The 22,121-nt window shown below is 36.3% G+C and overlaps 1 protein-coding gene and 1 long non-coding RNA gene across 14 annotated transcripts in view; one reads left to right on the top strand and one right to left on the bottom strand.

Annotated features, from left to right (window-relative positions):
* nrxn2b (neurexin 2b) overlaps positions 1–22,121 on the bottom strand; it is a 634,852-nt gene that overhangs the window by 380,289 nt on the left and 232,442 nt on the right. The window lies entirely within an intron of this gene.
* On the top strand, positions 520–20,663 carry LOC124381577. Its single transcript, XR_006924874.1, has 2 exons — positions 520–622; positions 20,377–20,663. It is a non-coding gene; the product is annotated as an uncharacterized LOC124381577 (long non-coding RNA).

Genomic DNA, 22,121 nt, shown 5'->3' with positions numbered 1-22,121 from the left:
CTGTCCAAATGTTATCACATCTCTCTCTCTCTCTCTCTCTCTCTCTCTCTCTCTCTCTCCAAATGTTATTCACATTCTTCCTTTCGAAATGTTATTCTTATTCTCTCTCTCCAAATGCAACATATTTTAGCAATGAAAAATAGATTAGGCTAGATAAAGAACGAATGATAAGAACTTAAAGCCCGGGACACACCAAGCTAACGCTCGGTCATGGGGATGTCAGTGTTGTTTCAGGGTTTCTGTGAGTCAAATCAGCGGCGGCGAACTCCGATTGGCTAATTAACCTAGCAAATGAGCACACACACACAAAAAAAAAACGGAACACGTTTCTTGTTATTCTAGTTCTTGTCTTTGCAGTTTAGCAGACATGCCTGAAAAAAAAGTTACACGAATCCATTTGTTCCGTTACAGTTATTGTTAAATGATAATTGAGATCTAATTGTTTGTTAATGTTGTCTCCCCCTAATGGACGTCTTGATAATTATATCTTGTATTGTTACCATGTGACTAATCAGATGACCAAGAAGGAAGTTAGTATTTTCCATGATGTGCAGTTTTAAACATGTGCAATAGTGAATCAGCAACAATCTGCATTCCTCCATGGCCTTTGGTAGCTTCGTCGGTATGTTTATTGTTCTTATTCATGTAGCATTCATAACATATGATTATTTGTTGGATTTGTAATTCTTACATATGTTTGTTTATATTAGCTAACTTTTTTACATGGGAAAGAGAGTCGCAATGTTCCTTTGCTTACTATTATATACCTGGTAAATCGATATGGAGGGATATAGCATTTGTGAAAGTGTATTAAAGGTTGAAAAGAGGCATATCGTGTCTGTGATTTGATGAGGGTGGAGTTTAGCTTGCTGTCGAAATATACAGAGGACGTATATAAAGACAATATACCATTAGTAAATGATTGGGCAGGTGTAAACACTGTAAGCTTTATATATTTACAGTTGTAGCATTTCCCGTTTCCCTGTTTGACCACTGAATACACAGTACCGCCACCTGTTGGTATGAGAGACTTATGCTCTCTCACGCAAATGCAGAATGCACACGCCTTCAAAAGTGAAGAAGCAGCCATTTGTTTTTATCTACCAAAAAAACTTTGTCCATTTTAATTATTTAAGAACATTATTCATTCTATTATTTATAATTATCCACCTAATTTATTCCATTATTCCATATTACATTATTATCACAGTCTATTCTTTTTTCTTTTTATCCACCATATATTTAAATATTCACTCTGCTGCTCCATTTCATGTGAGCTAATCATAATACATTGCATAAATGAACAAGATCGGGTTTTTAATCTACATGATCTTGCTCTGAATTTGATTTCAAGTCAAGTCAAGAAGCTTTTACGCTGACGCAATACTCAGTGAAATGAGACAGCGTTCCTCCAGAACCCTGGTGTTACATTAAACAACATAGAGCTACATCACATGACACAAAGCAAAGGACAAAAGTAAGTGTCCTCGCCACATAAAGTGCATCGTGTGCAACCGAGTGCAAACAGTTCAGACAAAAAAAAAAACAGGGCAGACAGACAACACAAGACAGTGTGGGACAGAAACACCACACAATAGCACCGACCAGTAAACCTACTGTACAGTATGTTATACAGTAAAATGTGCGAAAGAGAACCGTATACAAGAGTGTACATGATGTTGTGCAAAAACAGCAGTAGCAGCAGTCGAGAGGTGCAAAAACAGCATTTAAACAGTATAATATGATTAAATATAAATATAATATGGGTGGTGGATGACTAATGAGTGTGTGTTCAGTTCAGGTTGTACAGTAACAAACAGCTGAGTAAGTGTGTGTGTGTGAGAGTTTTTTACAGTTCTGTACAGTTCTAATCCGTGTCATCTGTCTAAAGACATGCCTAATGTAGAAGTCAAGAAGTCAGAAACCTTTTCCCTTCCCTGCCATGCATATTATAGACAACGAACGTATGTCTATTTTATTAAAGCTCTGTATAAACCTATTAGTATGTTGGGTTTCAGAGCTCTACCTTTGATAGGACAATATACTGCCTAAATAGTATATTATGCATTTTAAATGGCATACATTTAATAAAAGGAATGTGCTCTCAGTGGGGAAAAAATCATATTACTAACTGGATGATACAGTTGTCTTCTTCTTCTTTTGGCTTCTCCCATTTGGTGTCTCCACAGCGGATCATCCATCTCGATACCCCCTATCCTCTACATCTGCCTCTTTCACCCCAACTACCTGCATGTTTTCACTCAACACATCCATAAACCTCCTCCTTGGCCGTCCTCTTTACTTCCTTCCTGGTGGCTCCATCCTCAGCATTCTCCTACCGATATACCCCATGTCCCTCCTCTGCACATGTCCAAACCATCTCAATCTCGCCTCCCTCACCTTGTCTCCAAAATGTGCTACATGCACTGTCCCTCTAATACAGTTATAATACACAGTAAATAATATGAAATTTCATTTTGCAGACAGAACGCATACAGAAAAAAAGTTTTCTGGTTGGATGAGACTAAAACTTTTGAAGTGAAGCATGGGGGTCACAATATATCACATGGAGACCTGCCCGGGACGGATTTTTTGTCCCGCTCTTGCCTGCTCCTGCAAAAAATGCTATTTTCTCCCGTTTTTTTCCCGCTCACAAAAGCCCGCAGGTAAAATACATAAGCATTTTTTTTTCAATGCACTAACTGCTTCTTTCCACTACTCTTTTTTATTTATTTTTTTTCACTTGCTTCCCTTTTGATTATGATTAAAAAAGAAGCGTAAAATTAACAAACGTTTAGCAACATTTCAGGAACCAGGTTTTACAAAACCTGATAGATGAAGCTCTAAATTGGCTGTGAAGAGGGAAAGTTGGCAGGGGTGGAGTGGGTTTAAGGGGTGATTGCTAAGGCTGCTTGAAACCAATTCTAGCAAACATTTCAAGAGGGGTGAATATGTTAATATGAAAAATTTCTAAGGCTTGAGGATAAAATTCACAGCAAATAGACAACTGATTGACAAAGTTCCAAATAAGCAAAGCTGACTTGCAGCTGTACTTGCTGTCTCCCAAGCACTGACCCAGGGGGATAAACACAACACCACACAAATCCCAATTAAGTTTCTTCCAATGACTGAGTCTGACATTCAAAACTTGTAAAATCTGGAGTGAATATATGTGCCTGATACTCTAACATTCAGTATTTCCCACAGAAAAATAGATAATACAATTTTAATATTACACATTCACAATTAAATTCCAGATTCCCAAACTTTGAGGCTAAAGGAATCCTGGAGGACTTTCGGCTATAATTGCAGCCAAAGGTGGTTCTACATCTATTGCAGGTTGGAACAATACAAAAGTGGAACATAGTTCAAGTGGGGTTGATATTTTTTGCACAGTAGTGTAATCATGTCATTTAAATATTATACTTACTGTTACACATTTTGAATTCTTGCTAAAGACATTCACAGCAAAAAGAAGTCAGATTTTCAAACTTGTAGAGGTGCAAAGCTGATTACGACATACATCAGAAAACTTTCAACTAAAATTGCAGCAAGATGACAAAAAAGTTTTTTTTTCCAAGCACTGAACCAATTATACCAAATATCCATTGATTCCAAATGCACATTTTAAAAATCGCAAAACGTGGAATACCATTTAAGCGGGAGACTGTTTACAGGAATGGGCAGTATTGTGTATTCCAGATATCTATTTCAATTATAAAATTAGATTTTGTCATTTGTATTTGATAGGGTTGATAAAAATGGCATGAAACTACAAAAATAGTGTTTACATGATTTCAACATGTAAATACGACCTCTGATTGGTGCCTATTTAGTAATTTACCCAGACTTGTTCAGATCAACTGAAAACTGAAAATGTATCCATACAGGAAGAAGGTGTTGAAGAAAGAAACGTGCAGCATGCCAGCTTTAGGTGTCCAATGACTGATAAAAAATTTTTTGTTGCCGAATGTTGTACACTAATTGAAATAGCTGTTTAGTAGGATTATGATTTTGCATACCATTGCCGTCATGACTGTCTGACACATAATATTATAATATTTAATAATATTAACAATCATATTATTACCGTATTTTTCGGACTATAAGCCGCTATTTTTTTCCCACATTTTGAACCTCGCGGCTTAAACAACGAAGCGGCTAATTAATGAAATTTTCCTGGGTTTTTCCCGGTTTCACAAACTTCAAGCCAAAAAACTGAACCCCATAACATTAGACCAATGAAATTTCTGAACATAAACGAAAAAACGCACCTTACCTGTGTTCTGAGCTGCAAGGCATCGGGAGAAAAAAAAGTTTTTTTTAAACGCACGACGATGCCAAAAGATAAACTCTCGAGAGAAATTGTTGTGAAAGGAAGGAGGAAGACAGTGAACAATGACTTTCTTGGTCGGCTACTGTTTAGATACAAGCCGTTGTAACGCGTTGAGTCTGGGTGAAGGGAGAGCTCGCTAACTCCAGTTGCAACAGAAATCATATAAGCACAGACAGGTTTCCAAAACTCGTGCTTTTTTATTTTTCTTGGCAACAGCGTTACGGGTTAGTCAAAGAAACTTAGAAATGAGCATCAGATAATAATGAGGACATAATTCTCGTCTTGAACACGTAGTAATAGCGGAAAAAATGCAGTGGCATGCTATTCCCAAAATACCGCTATGCTCCTAAAGGAAGCGCAACATATTTCACCCGTTACACCGTGTGTAACGTGTCTTTCGTTAAAGCCTGTGTAAAGTTCATTAGTTTCAGTGTAGACAAGGCTTATAGACAGGTGCGGCTTATTTATGTTCAAAATAAAAATATTTGTAAAATTCATCCAATTTATATATGGGTGCGCTTTATAGTCCGGAAATTAAGGTAATTAGTTAGAAACTAGTTGCTTTAAATACAGGTGTCATCAGTTGCCTTCTTATGAATGACTTGTATCTCATTGAGTCAGTGTTATTGAGGCAAAGTTCAACATTTAACTGTTGGTCACTTTAAAACTTACCTTTATCTGGAAGTTCACAGGGAAATGTGTGAATATTTGATCTGTTAACTGGTTGCATATGTCAGATTTGTTGCGTGACTCAGAGCCTGAGAAAAGCTGTTGCTATCAAACAAAGTTTACTTAATGAACTGAGTCAGTGTCATGATGAAAGAACAGATCAAATACACCAATTGATGGAAGATTTGCAATGAAATGTCATGGTCCCTTGTAAAAGTATTTTTAAAATACAAAAATACATTGATTTATTTTGATATTCTGTATTTTGTAGTTTATTTTGATACACATAGTTAAGGTATTTGATATTCTTTGCACAACTCAAACTATTTATTCATTGCAGCGTGCATCCCTAGTACTGTGGAGTCAAAATATATTTTTAATTTCATAAATTCTTACTGGAGAAACCTTCATATTAGCAAAGCTGATGGAGACAAATTGAAAGACTTACAGCTATAATCGCAGCAAAAGATCGTTGTACCAGTTATTGAACCAGAGCCTTGCAGAACTAAGACTCACTGAAGAAATTCACAATAGCCTCTGAACTTCACATTACCACCAGAGATAATAGCTTCATTTTAGGTCGAATCCTACATACAATTTTGGCAAAATGCAACGTCTAATATAAGTTTTTGGCTGCTGTTAAGAGTTTCATTTCCTTAGTGTACTTCAAATTGAACAGATTAAGTACTTTAGTTATGACAGAATGGTTAAATGACTTAATGGCCGAGCGTGAGAGGGCTTTCTGGATGGCCTTCCCTGCGCTCTCTAATTGATGGAGCACATGATAAATAGCACTCTGTGCTTATGACACCCAAATGTCCTACTTTAATTAAATTGTATCTCTGCCTTAATCACTCCAGTTGAGGTTGAGATTTCTCTCCCCGCCCCAATCCTAGCACCTATGATAGCACTTCTATCACTTCTGTTTTTTTTTTTTTTTTTTTTAATGGTTGCGGAAATATAGCTCCATTTCTTTGTGTCCCAAATGATGCATGGGGGAAAACAGCTGTCACCTGGGTAGAAAATGGCCAAAGGCCCTGTTTAGAGAGACTGAACACAGAACCCACCTGTCCTGAACATCACCTGAACACTCATCCATCATCCCTCTATGTGCCTCTATGTCTTCCTCTGCCTGAGTTTCACCGACCTTTTCTCAGGTTACGATGGAGGAATCATTAGTGGAGATTTGTAAAGCCCAGCAGGTGCTAGCAAATGGAGCTGCTGTAGCATTCTGGGAAAGGACCATCAGCTGCTTCCTGTAAGCACCCAAATGGATTATTGCTCTCTTTGAAGCACCCAATCGGATCATTGCGCCCACACTCGTAGCACACCTGCTGTCCTGCTGCTGCCGTCTGTCATTTGGTCCAGTGAAAGGCTGCTGATCTGAGATTATTGTTTCTGTGCTGATGAATAATTGAAAATATGATCTGCAGGTTAATAAAACAGTCATGCATAATTATTCTGCTATACAATTAGACTAAATTAATACAAATTTGACATGATTTAAACTCATACAACAATTAAAAAAAAAAGCTACATTTATCGGCTTAAAAATTTGGAAAATGTGATTTAATTTACAAACTATAAATTTTTTAGATGCAGTTTCCCATGATTCTATATTACTTTATTCGTTTAGAAATGATTACTTTCACGTCTGCTTTCCGGGTGTGGAGTTATTTTGTAGGTATGGTGAAAATGTGAGCCATCCAACACAAAGACACAAAAATGTAAAAGTTCCCGTAATTTCCGGACTATAAAGCGCACCCATATATAAGCCTATATAAACTAAATTTAACAAAGATTTTTATTTTAAACATAAATAAGCCGTCTATAAGGCGCTGTCTATAAGCCGTGTCTACACTGAAACGAATGATCTTTACACAGGCTTTAACGAAAAACAGTGTCTGTTACACGGTGTAACGGGTGAAATATGTTGTGGCTCCTTTAGGAGCATAGCGGTATTTTGGGAATAGCCTGCCGCCGCATTTTTCCGCTATTACTGCATGTGTGCAAGACCGAGGAATATGTTCTTATTATTTTCTGTTGCTCATTTCTAAGTTTCTTAGAATAACACTTAACGCTGTTGCCAAAAAAAATAAAAAAGCACGAGTTTTGGAAACCTGTCTGTGCTTATATGATTTCTGTTGCAACTGGAGTTAGTGAGCTCTCCCTTCACCCAGACTCAACACGTTACAACGACTTGTATCTAAACAGTAGCTGACCAAGAAAGTCATTGTTCACTGTCTTCTTCCTTCCTTTCACAACTATTTCTTTCGATAGTTTATCTTTTGGCATCGTTGTACGTTTAAAAATCACCACCGATGGAAGTTTTTTCTCTCGAAGCCGTGCAGCTCAGAACACAGGTGAGGTGCATTTTTTCGTTTCCGTTCGGAAATTTCATTGGTCTAATGTTATGTCGCTCAGTTTTTTGGCTTGAAGTTTGTAAAACCGGGAAAAACCCAGGAAAAATCCATAAATTAGCAGCTTATAGTCTGAAAAATACGGTAGTATTTCTGCTTGTTAGATGTAAAGAAAATGGTACTCAAAAAAAACCCACAGGCTGACACCGCGAGAACCTACAGTTTATCCCATGTTGTTTATATGTCGAATGGGTTTACTTGAGTTCATGTTTAATTTTAAAGCAAGCTGAAATGCACTTGAATACGACTCGGAAAATCGCCTGCTAAAAACGGGTTGTGTGTGATGAAAAACTGATTTACCTTCCCCTTTTTTTGAAAAATAAACAAGCACTCTGGAAAAGCACAGCTACTGAGGAATATAATAATATGCTTTGATAATAATGATATGTCTCAAGAAAAAAAAAATGCTGTCGATGCTGTGTAAAAATGTAAATTCTAAGAAAGTGGTTGGTATGATGTTTGGCTATTCCTCTCCAGACACCTACATAGCAGTTATAATCGGCACAGGTGGTTATTATGGAAATATCAGGTAGCTACTATCTAGAGGGGGAAAAAAAAAACAGGTTTATATATTACATGCGGTTCACTATAACTAAAGCATCGCACTGAACACTTGATAAAATCAGGCTTTTTTGCAAGAAGCCGGGGTTTGAGTGCGTCGTCAAGCACCTCTGCGTTAGTTTCTGCCATTCTGACTTACAATTACTGCAGCTGACTCCATGCAATCAATGGTAATGCAAAGGAGAGAAGGATTGGCCAGCCATTGCCGAGCTTGCTTACAATCAAAGTGCTTTTGTGTAGCATAGTCGGGCCCTACAATCAGCCACGCAGCTCTCTATGACAGCCCAAGGTGGAGTTTAGTCTGATATTCCTGCATAGTGATGGTATAAACATGTGTGACACTTTTCAAAAATCGTACAAAATAGTAGGGGACAATCTCTGAGCAGATGAGATTCTGTGCGAACTGTAAACAGAAAGAAGTGAACATATTAACATATTGCTCTGAAAGACCTGCAACAAACAGAAGAATTTCGGAAAGCAGAGGATAATTGCAATCACACAGAGATAGAGGCTGAGAGCAATGGAATAAGGAGGAAGAGTCATGACAACATACTTCAGGAAGGAGGGGGGGGAGAGAGAGAGAGAGAGAGAGAGAGAGAAAGAGAGAGAGACTTAATGACTCTGGTGAATCAGGCTCATCAAAGAAGGCAGGAGTCTCCATGTGGAGCAGAGTGATTAAATCTGGTGGAGGAGGTGATTAGAACGAGGGATGGGGAGAAATGGTGGAAAACAAATGAGGAAAGAGGAAGGAAAGAAGAGAAGAGGATATGCGAGTGGAAAGAGAGCAGATGAGACAAACTCTACAAGGAATAAAGCATGAAGAAGTCGTCACCCTGAACCAGGTTTTCTTTTATGCCACAACATTGTGCAAACAATTACACGTGCTTATTAAATGTAGCTGCTTTATTTTAGAGGTTAAGTGAAGGCAGGTCATTTTTGGTCCTTAGGTCAAGGGGATTATGCAGATTTCTAAGATCACACGAGGGTTAAAGAACATGTGATTATAGTTATATTTAATGAAATAACGGAAAAAAAATGGGAAAAGAAATTGTAGTGTTAAAAAAAAGAAAAAATTACAATGTCATGTTATCCTTCCTCCCAGAACAGTATTTCATTTAGAGCTTTAGGCAGACGCCTTTATCCAGAGGGAATTACATTTATCTCATTTTATACAGCTGAGCAGTTAAGGGTCATGGCAGCTTGGTGGTGCTGGGAGTTGAACTCTTAACCTGCTTATCAAAAATCCGATGCCTTGTCCTTTGAGCTTCCATTACATTACCTCTGACTGTTACAACAAGCTGACACTGAAGACTTCCAAAAATAAATAAACAAACAAACAAATAAATAACACACCGTACAAGCTGCATTTGCCGTTAGAGAATGCACATCGTCACTTTTCTGACCAATCACAATTGCACGTTAAATACAGTAGTAGCGGTGTGAGGAAGGAACAAAGTGCTATATAATGATTTTAGCTGGTTAAGACTAGCTTAGTTGAGCTTAGTTGAACAATGCAACAGAATAAGAACATCATAAATGATACAAAAATGATTACAAAAACGTCAATTATCTTAAATATGCAAATTACTTTAAAAAAAGACTGAAAATCTACTACTAAAATCACAACAATTTGCATTAAAACTTGGAATATAAAGTACTTACAACTAAATTCTATAAACAAAGAAAATGTATTGTCTGTATTTTAGCTAAATTTGACATTTTCTCTTTACACAGCAGTACTAAGCTAATACTATACTATCGCCTATTCTGGTGCAATTTTGCTCTGCTGTTTCCACTTAATACGTTGTAGCCTTCGAATTTAGCCGCTGTGAAAATCAATAAAATCAAATAATGCTCAATAATTTATGCTTTTAACACAGAAAGGTGAATGCACCATACTCTTACACATCGAGTGATAAAAAAATGAGAACCATGTTGCTAGGGAACTGGGAAATATGAACCCTGAGCTTATGCAAGCAGATTAGGAAGGCTAATAAATGAGCTAGTTAACACATTTCTCAAACAATGTAAACATACAATGTCACTGCAAACTAGACAATAATAAAGGAAATATAAACATATACCTCAAATATGTTGGTAAATGACTAATAATAGACTCCCTATTCCTGTTATTCCACTATACTTACATTTAGTAATGAGCATTAACCAGATCTGGGAGTTCCAACATTTTGAGAAACACCAACATTGTGACAGAAGTTGGACTGCTGTTTGTGGAATTGTTTTGTAAGCATGATGAACATGTAAACCGTCTGATGCAAAATACAGAGGCTGACTGCAAGAACCTACAGTTTATGTGTGCTATTGAATACATCATTTCCATTTATTATAATTAACCTCTGACTATGCTAAAACAAAGAAGCACAGTATATGAAGCTGGTAATGATCCTGGAAACGTGACAAACCTACTGGATATAATATTTGCCAACAATTATTTTGGTAGATTACAAAGAAAACACTTGCATATACTAACATTACATTAAAATGACTAAATAGATGAATGTTAATACATAAGTGGGTTTCGTCACCAACCAGCGGCCCAGCAATTATTACATTTTGGCCGAGTGGGCTGTTGTTTGTAGATCTGAAACATGGTAACCATATTAACCACAGTAAAAATAATCAGGAAGCATTCCTGTGGGCGGTTAACATGTATGACCATACTGGGTTTACATTATAAAAACTTTATTTTCAAATTATTATCACAAATTATTTTTATTTCAAAATTGCCTTATAATGCATCTCCTGTTATGCTAGAACAATATGACGCATTTTATATTATATAGAACTAATATTTACAATAAATTATAAATTAAATTATAAGATTTCGCTCTCTGAATGGGGCATACTGTAATAATATATATATATATATATATATATATATATATATATATATATATATATATATATATATATATAATATATATATTTTTTTTTTATAAAAGCATGGACAACAACTCAATCATAATCACATGCCGCATTGAGATATTTGATATTTCCTAATGTGAATAAAAAACAAAAAACAATAAGTCAGTATTTTGCAAAAATTTTGCAATAAGTCAGTATTTAGTTATAAATAATATCCTAAATGAGAATTTAAAGGTGAGGACACTGTGACTATCAGCGAGGACACTGTGACTAAGAGCGATATCAAATCAAAGCTGGGTGTTTTTGTTATATGGCAGAGTAGAAAGAGGATGACATTTGCATAAATTATTTCTGAGAAACATATGTTTGGGGATTATGGTGGTTTAATGAAGAAGTCATATAATAGTCATTATATAATAAAATATCTAAGATGGAGACTAGTTGTAAATATCAGTGTAGAGAAAATAGAAGGGGTTCATGCAATTATTCATAAGTCCTATTTTTACAACTTGTTTAATTGAATGATTTGTTTATATTCACATGATTTTATCCTAATTTTACATGCAACTTTTTACATTACTCGTTTATTTTTACGTCACTTTCGCAAGTGATTCGTTTATTTCAACATGTGAATCTTTTTCACATTTAATTTTTCTATTTTCTACATGGGAATTTTATAATTTGATTTATTTATTTCTGTGTAAATGTTTACCAAATTCTAAACTACTGTAGTCCCACATGTAACATAAGTACACGATTTATTTATTTTCATTACAGATTCGTTCACATGTCATTTATTTCCATAAGTGATTCACAATATTTACTTTACACGCTTCATTTATCTACATATGCAATTTTCTTCACTTATTAGACATGTTTTATTTTAGCACACATTATTCACATGATGTCATGTGTTTACTTGGCATGGGCATGTTTTAAATCACCTCCACTTTCAGATATTATGTCATTTCATATTGCCTAGATAATCATCTTTACTGTTTCCCATGAACATCTATCACCTTCACCTGCCCTAATAAAATGGGTTACAATATGTTCCTGCCTTTTATTTCTCTCTCTCTCTCTCTCTCTCTCTCTCTCTCTCTCTCTCTCCTCTCTCTAACACACACACATTTTCTACTCTTCTGTCTTTCACAATATGGTCTTCCAGTTCCTCGCCTTCTCTATTATTCTCGCAATACGGTCTTTCAATCTCTCCATCTTTTTCTCACACACACACTCTGTCTGTCTCTAAGTCCTTCTAATCTCAAGCTATCAAGTCTGTAATATGGCTCATTATTTGCTTCCAGGGTGGTAATAAGCATTATAAACCCCATTCTGCAGCCGGCCGGCTCGGCTAAATCCGCACTGATTCGGATACGACCTGTACCAATAACAGAGACCTGCACACACATGCTGCTCTGATCATACCTTCGCTTCTGAATGAGTGATAGGTACAGTAAAGTTACCTGAACTTAAAGGAAAACAGAGCAGACCTTTCATTTTATATATATATATATATATATATATATATATATATATATCAATATTTCCTTACATGGAAGGATTTTATTTGACTCTGCATGATCTACATAAAGTGAATCTTTAACTCTGTAGCAAGTTTCTGATATAATGGGTTGCATTCAGCTGAATACGTGACGTCAATGTCATGTGATTGAAGAACCCAAAACAAAGAATCAAGCTAGTTCATTTATAATATTGTAGCTTTATGCATCGCCTGATTTTGATCAGTTGAGTGAAATCTTTCACTCTGTGTACATCCAGACTACATTCTGGATGAGAAATGTCATTTTACAGAATGTCATTTCATTTTCCTTTTTTTTTTTGTTGATGAACCGACTGGCACGAACTTCAGTCCGGGACGAAGCGATCTTTCCATGAACAAGAAGAAACATTTAACAGTAAAACGTTATATAGGCCATACAAAAGCGTTTACACCGAAAGATAACTGGTACAACAGTTTTAACAGCACATGCACTCTCCGTCCTAATAATGAATCCTGCCCCCACCTCTTCCCCAAAGGATAGACTCTGAGAGCGATAGAAAATGAAGCTAATTTATGAAGCCTTCCTTGGTCTCTATCTCACCCTGCTCAGTCATAAAGTAGCTCCATAAGTACCAGGGGAACAGGCTGATTTATGCCCAGTCTGGATCTCGTCTGAATGGAGCACAGTGTGTCCTCGCTCCCTGCTCTGGCCTGGAGCTTGTTAGAGAGAGCAGAGAGACAGCCATGAAACTGCAAGACCTGCAGGAGTGCTCAATACACACTTTCTGATGTCTCTCTAATGCTTTATTGTACAGAGACCTTATTACAGTGTAACGACAGTGTTCCAGATAGTGAGAAAACTATAGTCATAAGCAATAATGTCATAAAAATGTAACCAGACAATGCAGCAGGATGGATCTCACAGTCACAAGTGTGTAGGAAGTGACTATTATTATTAAGATTATTATTATTATTATTATTATTATTATTATTATTATTATTATTAATATTGTTATTATTATTATAATTATTGTTGTTATTATTAATAATATTATTGTTATTATTATTATTATTGTTAATATTATTATTGTTATTAATAATATTGTTATTATTATTAATAATAATAACAATAGTAATAATAATAATATTATCATTGTTAATATTATTGTTATTATTAATCTTATTGTTGTTATAATAATAATAATAATTATTATTATTATATGTTTATCCTTGCATTAATTGAGTTTAGCTAAATAAATCTAATAAAAAAACACTAAAATATTATAATATACAAATATTTGGAGACAGAGATTGTACATAGTGTGCATGTTCAACTTTGTTAGTTTCATAATTTCAATTCAAATTTGATAATATATGATATATATGAACATTTAAAACAAAGTGGGGAAAAAAGCCTATTGCAGAATCGATGATACATTTTAGTCTTGCAAAAAACTAAATTTAAAACAGCAGGTCATTGGAATAATTACAGAGAATTATAGATAATTGTAGCCTATTAAATTGTGATGTTCTGTGTTTTTGCCGGTGGTGATAAAGTTGCAGTTTGTGTGTGGAGAAGGTTTGTGCTTTAAGGCTTAAAGCAAACCTTCTTAAACCTTCTCTCACTATTGAGATGCAGCTTTCTACCCCCTCACATCATTTCTACCCCCCAACTCTTCTCAATGCACTGATATAGGAACAAGGTGTGTACAACAAATGTCATTTTCAATTTTCAGTCCAATGGGAGAGCTCATTCTTCCCGTTTAGTCATAGTATCTGGCATAGCGCTATGTGAAACCTAGCATAAATAACCGCTAATTACACGCACACAATGCAGACTGTGATAAACTGTGCCTAAAGTCAGCAGAGGTCTGCTCTGCATGCATATGCTGAGCAATATGGATGTGGAGAAGAAAGAAATCTCTGACTAATTCATCACCATGACACTTCACTTTCTACTGCTGCTGCTGAAATTCATTCAAAGACACCAAATTTGTTACAATGCATGTGTACCATGCTGCAGTTTTCTTTGCATGCTTGTAAATAATGTGCTTGTGTAATAAAATTTGTTTTTATGTAATTTCCTCTTTTATGCAAGAGGTGACACCTCGACGAGCAACTGTATTAACAATGAAGAATGAAAAACTAAACACATCTGCTCTCTATACGTCATTTGGTATGATTTTAGCAGAGCAGAGGTGAGAGGTGAATTTCAAAATGTCATTTAATGATGTGAAATAATTTGTGCTAATAAATATTTGCTAAAAACACCCAAAAGACCTTACAGTAGATTAGGATTGGGTTTAGGAGTGATTTGTGGGTTTGTGGCTCTTTTTTCTTAATTTTTTTTACTTCTCCTTCTTTTTAAATATTTATTAATTGTATGTATTTAATTTATTCTTATAGAGATAATAATAAAACAACGCAGACACAGATAGATGGCGCACTATTCACGCTATTATTTTGTTGTGTTTTTGCTTGATTGTTCATTTTGTGTTTGTTTCAGGAAAATTATCAGATTTTTGGAATTAGAGGCAGCTAAATTTCTTAGAAAATGTCAGGTAATAGATTTGTTTTTCTATCTTTGTTGGATAAAAAAAAAAGAAATAGATAATATCAATAAACATGCTACACTCACTTTGGGTTGACATTCGAATACAGATACTATGTGAAACACTCCTACTGTGTAGATTGACCATTTTATTTTCGCATGCAAAAAAACGATTCTGCGAAAATTCATATGTAATAATAAGGTGATGGACTGCCATCGCATGCCAACACTTTACCCATTATAACTTTCTTTTGGCTTCTCCCATTAGGGGTCGCCCACAGCGGACCATCCGCATGTTTGATTTGGCACATGTTTTTACGCTGGATGCCCTTTCTAATGCAACCCTCCCCATTTATCCGGGCTTGGGACCGGCACTAAGGCTTGTGCAACCCTAATGGCTGGGGTTGGTTCCCTGACCGGGGATCGAACCCTGGTCGCAGCGGTGAGAGCGCCGCATCCTAACCACTAGACCACCAGTATACTCTCTAAAACGGCTTTGTGTAACACAAAGCATATACTAGCATTGTGCTACACTTAAAAATGACACAATAGCAACAAAACAAATAAAAAAGAAGCCCCACAAATAGTAATACATGCAGGGACTGGGAAAGCTAAAAAGGCTGGAGGTGGAATATAGAGGAGTAGGAGTCAAAAAATGGAAAAAGACGAGGAAAAAAAGGAGAGAGAAAAGCTGAAAAAGCAACGGGAGGCACAGCTGTCTCCTTTAATGACATGCTTCACATCCCGGAGAGGGAGGCGACCGAGGGGAAGTGGGAGACACGGTCCGTGAGGGTGTTTTTTTACAACGCCATTTCTCCTCTTCTGCAACAGATTGCATTTCACTGGTCACTCATTTCACAGCCGTGCGGCTTTTTTAACAGCCACACCATTAAACACACACGTATACTACATTCCACAGACAAACCGGGCTTCTAGAACTTTCCATCTGAAAGACAGCCGTGACTATCACTGGTGCAAGAATAAAAATGTGTGTGTATTGTGTGTGTAACTCACACTTATAGCTTAGAGCTAACTCACTGGCCTTCTCGGAGCGAGAGTCACACGCGGTGCAGAAGGATAAAGGTGTTCTGTACATCTCAGATCAAAGATCTGACATTCACAGAGGAAGAAGTAGAGGATAACATGTAGGCTGTGTTGGAGTGAGTCAGGAGTTGGGCAAAATTCAACAGGGAGATATTCATGAAGACTTGTTTCTGAGCTGCTATGAGTCACCCGGATAATCCCGTGACTGTAATCCAGTCAGAAGGGGACGCATTCTATAGATGTTTTTCGAAAGAAAGAGATGTGGAGTCAAGTAGCTAGTTACAAGTAGTGACATTTTTAGCTTACTATGAATTCCTTTGCAGCTTGGCAGTAGTTTTAGAGATGCTGATATTTTTCCTTTTCTCATAATCAGTTCAAGATTATTTTTACATTTAACAAATGTACTATCACATAACTAATGAGCTAATGTGAAAATGTCACTTTTCCAATCTCTTCAGTGAAGTAGCAATACAGAAAAAAATGCTAAACCTAAATTTTTCACATTTTTGAATAATGTCAAACTCACTGGTGAACAGGAATGAAGTGAATGTAATTCGTTATTGTACTTGAGTAGTTTTTCCGTGTATCTGTACTTTACTGAAGTTTTTCCACTTTTACATAACTTTTTCCCAAAATACATTTTGCGAAACCAGTCGTTCCTTTTCATTTGAGTCGATAGAAACTTAACTGGTCACTTACACAGCAAGTCTCCAATCAGCGTAGAGCGTGCTCTCTGTTTTAAACTTGTTTCGATTGGCGCTTGGTGGTATCTACTTATCACCAACATAGAGTTTAATGGCAGTTCAACAGCAAGCAGAACATTTTAAGAGCAATAAATGATGAAAGAGACTCCTGACTCGAACAAACGTGACCTTATTTGCATGAATAGGTTTTTTACAAAAATGGTTTTGGGCTCATGACAATTTTTTATAGATATCAGTGTTTGACTTACTAATATCATCCTATTAATAGATTAATGTGCTAAGAGTAATAGAGTCTTTTCACATAAACTGAGTTGAGTCTTTTGGCAAAAATGATAATAGGAACATTATAACCATAAAAAAATCATAGTACTTTGAATACTACATTACTACATTTGAAGGCAAATATTTTTGTACTTTTACCCAAGTTTAAATGGAGAACTTTCACTTTAACTCGAGTCAATTTTTACCTACTGCATCTCTACTTTTACATTAAGTATATGTTTTGTGTACTTTGTCCAACAACACAATCAATAGAAGCAAATTAGCTAGCTAACACTGGATTAGACGGACACTTTGGAAAACAGAGAAATGCCCGCATAGCAAAAGGTATATCCCCATTGTCTTTACACTAACTAGCTAAAAATTAGCAAGTTAGATCACTAGCATCTGCATCAGAAGTGTACAATTCAGTCTGGCAAGAAAATACAAAAAATGTCCATGTGTATTATCCCTTCATTGCAAGAAACCACATTTTGATAATTACACTGCCTCTTCAAATTTGTCTCCCCAATTATAGCATACGACAAGTCTCTGTCCAATAAAACAAGGGAGATCCTTGTGTGAACTCGTTAGCTTGGTTTGTTGGCTGTTTTTTTTTTGTCCCTGAGAAGATCTACAGACTTACGAATGCTCAATCTATATCCTCCAACCAATCTAAATTGGCCATCAATCTATCTTGGTGTCGTTACAATCAATTTTATCCAGTCTGCTACATTTTTAACATTGCCAGGGATTGAATAAATGTTCTAAAAATCGTTGTGGGGAAAAAACGAAATCTTTCTGACTATTAGGTTGAAATTTGTTTTTCGTTTTGTTATGCTGTGTTCACATGGAGCAAACCGTCACATCTCCTAGCAACAGATGCCTTGACAAGATAATGCATAGACATCACGCTTATTGGTTTCGAGAATCGATCAACGCATGTTAACGCGCAGGCAAAAAAACTAAAGATCCTGAGTGAACACACAGACTTGATACACATACTGAGGCACACAAACACAAAAGGCTGCTTCATGTCAATTTAGCAAACTCCGACCTCAAACTTTTAACAGAAAAACAAGCTGAAAAAATAAACACTAGGGGAGCCAGTACGACGGTTATTTATTTATTTTTGCCAAACCTCAAATAAATGCCAGTACTTTTGGAAATCATGTTGGCAGGAAGCGATTGCAAAGTGATTCCTGTCTCACTTCCATAGAGACGCGATCAAGAACATAATAAATTGACACGTGGCTCCGGGAGGCACGGCTGCTTCTCGGAAGTCAGGTCGGCATTCGCGATTTCGGCAGAACGCAGATAAGCTGATGAAGATAATGGTCTAATCACATTAACATTTACGGTGGCAAACTAATCATCAGACCTGTTAACATTTCCACATCATCTCCTGCTCTATTTCCTAACAGGTATTGATGAGGAAGTGATCAGAGAGAAGTTATATCAGCTCACACACTGACATCCGAGCTGACATTTTAATCGTTGCGAGGAAATTTGGCTTGAGGAAAGCATAATTACGCTTTGAGGTTGTCATTAATCTTTCTAAATGTGCCGGGACAATCGAAGCAATACTGGCGATTATTTGTTTCCTTCAGTTGGGGGTCTATAAATAATTATGTGCATTATGTAAATGACACATGATGTCGTTATGTAGCGTGGAATGTGAAGGTCATTCTGTCTCAGTTACAGGAGACAGTGAAAGAAATACAATTCTTGATCATCTTGAAAAAAAAACTTTTGGATATCACCTCGTATTAAAACCTTATGAGGCTGAAAAAAAAGATTGTCCAATATTTAAAGTCAAAGGTATAGTAAGAGAAATGTTTTGTGAATTAAAGTGGTCTGGAAATGTTTGTTAGCCCCCCTCAACGTGAAATCAATACATTATTTTTTCCATAGTAACAGCTAATAGGTGAGAACTTGTTCAGACTCACATTAAGAGAGACTTCTAAACATGGACATAATAAAAGCATTATTTGTATTAATACAGTTTTTTTTCTAGTAGATGTTTATGGGAAAAGTCTTGATTGTCAGCACTTGTAAAGGTTCTCAGTATAATGCTCGGTATACATTTTACGATTTTGGGCCGTCAGAGGTGAAACAGTCGCAGTTTTTCTTTGGTCCTGACTCTTAATGGCTGGTTCTACAGTATGTCGTACTGTACGGTGAACAGTGTAGGTTCAATGACGGCTGCTGTGACTGTGCAGTGTCAGACAATCGACCTAGATCTACTGATTAGCCAATACAAAATCTACATTATTTGCGTCAGAGCCCAGTGCTGTACTCAAATTAATCAGATCCATGTTGCACCATATTGATCTTATAAGATGAAATCTGTAAAAAGGCATAAGACAGAAGAGTTTTCCAAATTCCAGGTAAAATGGAAAGATGAGAAAGAAGGATAAATTATGTGTGTGTAAGAGAGAGTGCTTTCTTTTTTGACTCCTGGAATGATCATCAAGTATGACAAGGTGAAAGATTTTTTTTTTTTTTTTTTTTCCGCTTTCGTGCTGTTTGGAGACTTTGTTATGGATTAGGTGGTTTCCTTCCCGCGAATCATTTGAATGAAAAGTCCTACTCACTTCTAAACAAGTTTGGAAATAATAATCTCTAACGTGTATATAACATATTAACAAGGTATAAAAGAGAAAAGCGCTACTTTCTAAACCTTGTGCACCTTCAGCAGAAAGGCTACATCGAGTAAATACACTTTTGACTTAAAGGTTTGGAAAATGAATTTTGTGATGTTACAGTTACGGTGTGATTATTAATCATTAAACTAGGCCATCAAAAAGCTTTAGTTCTACTGCTCATTTTATCTCTATACCAGTGTTGGAGTCAGAATCCCTCACTCACTAGCAGCTACACATAGTGCCAAGGTGCTTAATGCACAGAAACCCAACAGTGTCCTGACTTAACTTATAATGTGATAGTATTAAATAAAAAGAATATCACTAATTATTTTATCAATAGAATAAGGACAATTAGATTGTACACTGATAAAGAATGTCTGCTCCATTAATCTCCATTCGACTGCCAATCATGGAAGGGGTTAAAAAAAACAAAAACACATCCATATCTATAAATGAACATAATAAATAAATAAAGACTTTGTTTCTGTTTGTATCCTTTATTGTTGTAACCTTTATTTCTGCACTTTGGTGCAAGCTGTTCGCCGGGTCCGCTGTGTATAAACGTGTCTGTAACAGAGCGCAGATTAATTAGAATTAATATTCAGGAAACATTATCAGCTCCCAATGCTGTTAAACCATTTTAAGTACTTTTAATCTCCTGTACTAATGCTAAACCACTCCCTAGTGTGTGTGTGTGTGTGTGTGTGTGTGTGTGTGTGTGTGTGTGTGTGTGTGTGTGATGGGGGATTCTGGGGGTCGAACTAATGTGAATTTTTTTATTCATAACTACACCAGGTCAGACTGAGTAGAGAGAGAAGTAGAATGAAGAACAGAAGCAAGAATGAGAAAAACAAACGACACCCCTTCCGCCATCTTTCAGTCTCCCTGTCTGAGCAATGATCAGTGAAGTTAAGAGTCGGAGTCAACAGGAACAAAACCGCATCCCGAATCTGTCTATTCGGTGGTGGAGGACGTGTTGAAAAGATGTCGCATTTTTTTAAAAATGACTCTTGTTTCAAGCTTTTCTGTCATTGTCGTGCCACCTGAGGCCATCGGGTTTAATAAAATTACATATGCTCCTGTATTGCCATCCGCTCACTATTATCTCCCCTCGTGCATGAAAGAAAAATAGAGGGGCTGGAAGCGAGAAAATGAAGTCCTGTCCCTCATGCTGCTGATCATGGCAGGAAAAAAGCAAAGAGAGAAATAAAATAATACAGCAAGATGAATGACAGCAGGAGGCTGACGAATCTCCTGTTTCATTTTCACAGTCTCTCTTGAATCATCGAGTAAACACTTTTGATCCTGCACAGGATTCTGGGAACTATTCTAATATTCGAACGGATTCCCTTTTGAAATTCTCTAAACTGAAAAATCGTTTCTACGCGAGTTTTCTTTTCCCGTGCATGCTGTGACCAATTCATTATAAAAGCATGTAGGATAAAATTGGTGCTTGAGTCACCTTAAACACACAGCTCGCACACATACACACGCACACACGTACACACGTACACACACACACACACATTCCACTGCTTTAACAAGTCTTCTGCCTCTCGTATGCACCGCTCTCCTGAGTCTATTTGCAAGGTGACTCCAATAAATAAAAAAATTGCCACCAGCTTCGTTATTAAAAACTCATTGCTCCAGCCGGCCTCACAAACTTCATCCTTCAGCTGGAATGCTGCAGTCAGAGATTACATGCCATAACTACTTATGATGTTTGATATCACATGAAGCCATGCCACGTTATATTACTATATAATATTTATGATGCTGTAATATATTATTAAGCTGTGGGACTACATAAGGGTTTACGTCATGTCGCTGCCATACATTACATTACTGCACTGGGTAACATTTCATTTAGGATGCTTGTGTTATGTTATGCAGCATCATGAAATTTTAAGACGGACTTTTTGGAATTATTCTGTGAGATATTACATTTAATCTTTTTTTTTTTTTTTTTATAGAGCATAATATGTGATCATGTCACAATACAATGTATTGTCATTGACTTTACTTATGATATTATGCTGTTTAACATTATGGTCTTAAGTGATGTAACAAAACCATTCGATGGTATTAGGTTGTGTATTTACATAATATTTTTGTTGAAATTATGGCTTATGTATTTTTCAGTGCAATAGCTAAAATTTGACCTGCTGGATGGATGGATGGATGGATGGATGGATGGATGGATGGATAGATAGATAGATAGATAGATAGATAGATAGATAGATAGATAGATAGATAGATAGATAGATAGATAGATAGATAGATAGATACTAACACACACACACACACACACACACACACACACACACACACACACACTCTTTGTTAGCAACTGGCCTTTACCAAGCCCCATATTCTTTTTTTGTCAGGTCAAGTATCACTAAACTAGCACATTCCCATAGCTGAACAGAAACAGAAAGCTGATTGGCTGTTGCATGTTGGTCTAATTATGTAGTCGTAAAAACAGCGAATTAAATTTGGACTAGCAAATATATGTTAAATTATATGTTGTGTCATGACAA

Source organism: Silurus meridionalis, chromosome 28 (genome assembly GCF_014805685.1).
Source record: "Silurus meridionalis isolate SWU-2019-XX chromosome 28, ASM1480568v1, whole genome shotgun sequence".
NCBI classification, from domain to species: domain Eukaryota; kingdom Metazoa; phylum Chordata; class Actinopteri; order Siluriformes; family Siluridae; genus Silurus; species Silurus meridionalis.
This window is presented reverse-complemented; position numbering and strand designations above follow the sequence as displayed.